Below are 4,025 nucleotides of genomic sequence, written 5' to 3' on the forward strand. Positions count from 1 at the left end.
GAGTGTAGGGCAGAGAGGGTGGCAGAAGGCACAGTTGAAGAAGAGGATCTTGAGATGCACCTTGCAGGAGTCAAGGGAGGGAGTGGAGAGAAGGGACTGTGGGATGGAATTCCAAAGGATGGGGGCAGAGAGGCTGAAGGCGCGACCGCTGATGGTGGGGGCAGGCCGGGCGGGGGACATGGAGCAGGCCAGAGCCTGCTGAGCGCAGGGAGCGTACAGGTTGATATGGGGCAGCAGGTCAGAGAGGTAGGAAAGAACAAAGCCATGGAGGGCCTTGAAGATGAGGACGAGGATTTTGAACTCTATCCTCTGGGGGATGGGGAGCCAGTGGAGCTGGGTGAGGGTGGGGGTGATGGGGTGTCGGAGCCTGGTGTGGGAAAGAGAGGACACGAGGGAAAAGTTAGGAAGGCTGACAAGCAGGGAGTTGGCGTAGTCGAGCCTTGACGTAATGAAAGCGTGTATGAGGGCTTCGGCGGCCTGAGGGGTGAGGCAGTGGCGATACAGCACCTTATCACGTCTTCGAGACGTCTCAAAGCGCTTCACAGAATATACCGTAAAGCAAATTGACTGTATATTTTGTGGGCAAAACACGGCAGCCAATTGTCCACGGCAGTGTCCCACAAACAGTCGTGCATTGAGTGGTCAATTTATTATTATTATTTTTTTTGAGGGGAATATTATCCCCGGCAAAGCGATCCGCCAATTGATTAACGACCGGGTTCCTACTTATTGCTGAGTAAACAGAGGTGCGTGGAGTAAGGAAACTTGCCCAACGTTTCTCTCTGCCTGGGAATCGAACCCAAGTCTCTCGCCTGAGTGGCGAGTGCCGTAACCACTGAGCGAGCCACAGGAATCTACTGGATTAATCGTACTTTCGCTCTATTTTCTCTCAGATTCATCATCTCTCTGTTTACACAGCCCTTTTTTAGATCTTACATGATGGAAACTTTGTTTAAAAGATTCTGACACTGCATGCATATCAGTCCTGAAAAATGACAGCAACGTTCAGTGTGGAGTTTCTGTCTGGAAATCGTGAAGGCGCCAGATAATCATCTTTCATGCTTCTTAACAAATTGTGTGATTATGTATTTTGTAATTGTTTTTTTCTTTGAAACAAGTGCCTCTTTTTACCCCGTTACCAATCAATATACGCGCGAGAGAGGAGAAATATTATAACGTTACTGACCCTACGGGTTCCAAACCATCCCAAGGCCAATATTCGAGAAAGAGAACAGAAGCGGATGAATAGGGGGCCAGCAAAGCCCCACATAAATTATACTTTTTCTTAACAAAAGCTATATTTATTGGCCGATGTATATTTACGCTTATCTCAGAATGAATCAAAAACCTGTCACAGAAAAATGAGACGCAACACGCTGACAGACCCGACTCCTTGTACCTCCTCGAGTTCCTCCCTGACATCAGTCCCCTCAACTGCTGCCGTATTCTCGTGTCAAGGTTGTGAGTTCAAGCCCCACGTCCCTCGGTCTTTGGAATCAGCGGGATATTTTACACTCTCCAGCGCGCTTTTCCTCCTTCCTGTTTTACTTCATTTCATCTTGGGGGGGAAAAAAACCATTCAGGAAGAGCAAACAACTCACAAGTTCCCGAGAAGAGCTGTGGAAAAAAACAGCTCTTGCATTAAAACGGAATTTAACAATTTTACAAGTTTCTGCCAATCTTAAGTCCTAATGCAATGGTTTAGGTTCTGTTAAGGAATCCTATTAAGCAGCACAAACAAATAAGTCCTCTTTTAGAATAAAAAAAATCCCCTTATTTGACGTGGGCAAATCATCTCAAAGCATTTAACAGGATTTATCTGTAAAGAGGGGGTGATTGTGTGTTTTTCAGGCAAGTCAGGCAGCCAATGTCCCACAAACAGCCAAGAACTTAATGTGACAATTGTATCTGGGGGATTGTTGGTGATGACACCAGGAAATATTCCCTTCTTTTTAAACAGAGCCATGGAATTTTTAATGTACATCTGAACAGGGAGATAAGACCTCGATTTAACGTATCATCCAAAGGACATCACCTCCGCCAACACAGCTCTCCTCGAGCACTGCACTGGAGTATCAGCCTGATGTCAGGCTCTCGATTTCAAGATCCTCACACTCATCTTCAAATCCCTTCATGCCCTGGCACCTCCTTACCTCTCCGACCTGCCTTGCTCCCCAACCCTTTGCCTCTGCTCTGCTGGCTCTGGCCTCCTGCTTGTCCCTTGTGCCCTCCGTACCACCATCGGTGGCTGCTCCTTATAAAAATAATAATAATCCTTGCATTTGATGAAGCGGCTTATCACATCTTCGCGTCACAGTGAATTGACTGCATACTCTGTGAGCTTTTAGCCACTACGCGCTGAGACTCTGGAACACTCTCCCTCAATCCCTCCTCCTTGCTCTCTCCTTCCCCATCTTCGGGTCGGGCCTGAAGATCTTCCTGTTCGACTGTGCTTACAGTCACCTCCCCCTGGGCTCGGCGTAATACTCTCGGATATAGTACGGGGGCGCTATATAAATGCAAGTAGTTGTTGTTGTTAATAAAGAAACAGGAAGAGCCCCAGCACAGAACCTTATGGCATCCTGAGTGGATTAAAAATATAGATTTAGATGAGGAGAATACATTTACCCAATTTACCCGGAGCAAAGTCAAGCACTGTCAAGCGCTCTGGTGATGCTATATAAATGCAAGTAGTTGTTGTTGTTGTTGAGGTTTGAACCCATGACAATCTGCCTCGGAGACAGACATCAGCGCTGCCAACTGAACCAGGCCAACACCTGGGGTCTCCTTAATATCAAGTAGGTGTACATAAGGAGCGATATTGAAAGCCACACTGTACATCTCTAAGAGATATGTTAAGTGCTGAGAATTGGCTGTGTGCGCGACAGGCAGCCAAACTGTGCTCCCTTTTTACTGAGAGCAGAGCCGGGGAGGGGGAGGATGATTTATTGAGGGCAGAGGGAGGAGACAGTGATGGCCAACAGGGAAAAGGGATTAACAACAATTGCGATGTGGAAAGAGCGTTGTGAACACACGCACATGCTTGCGGTCCTAGTCAAATTGTAACAAGCCCCTTGGAGACGTCATCGGAACTAACAGGAATGCCCTGATCCCAAAGATCATTTTATATAGAGCTTTTACACAGCAGTCCTTCATTAGATTCCAGTTCCCTTTGTGGGTTGGCTTCATCTGGTCTATGATGCCCCTGGAAAAGCTCCTTAAAGAGATCTGGATTGAACGCGTTTATTTCTTTACGATGAATTCTTTCAGCAAGAGGATTAAGTTCTGCTTTACAGGAATGCCAGTACTGACAACATGACAGATGAGAGCCGTTGTTCCCCCCCATTTTTCTCCACCTCCCCCCACCACCCCCCCACCCCATTTTTCGGAAAGTTCTCGCCAGCGTTGGGATTCAAATTAGGATTCAGTTGGCAATAACAATACAAAATAGTTGCGAGTTTAATTGGAACAGGTGGGTTGCATGGAAATCTCAGCTTGGTTTGGATACTCTGAAGCATGGTGATGAGTTTCCGCATGTGTCAGACACCCGGCTGAACAAAGACAAGTCTAACCAACTAAAACCGTATAGCTTGCCATTGATATTGCTGTCTGGCAAGCTTTCCTGCTGCTTGTTCAGCTACGACCACATATAAGTGGGGATCAGGAACCCATGCGTAGGATATTGCCTATCGAGTCTCCGAGCTCAAACCCAATCCATCGTGCACTGTTGATTCCACTTGAGGACACTAAAGAATCACAAATTAAATGGTTTGGGGAAAGCTTCAACACACTTCTTGATAGATACAGGAACTGTACGTTTGCAACAAATGGTGTAGGTTTGTGTCTGATGTTCGACACAGAAAACCTAGGCATGCTTGACCATCGTTGCTATTTCAATTCAGTGCCTCCAAATATTTTCACGATAAAGGTACTATATTAAATGCAAGGATTATTTATATTGTTAATATTATGATATTCCCTGTCTTCACTAGTTTCATAGCCTCTCATTTATGTTGCAGGAGTCC

This window comes from Callorhinchus milii, unplaced genomic scaffold, assembly GCF_018977255.1.
Source record: "Callorhinchus milii isolate IMCB2004 unplaced genomic scaffold, IMCB_Cmil_1.0 Scaffold2, whole genome shotgun sequence".
NCBI lineage: Eukaryota > Metazoa > Chordata > Chondrichthyes > Chimaeriformes > Callorhinchidae > Callorhinchus > Callorhinchus milii.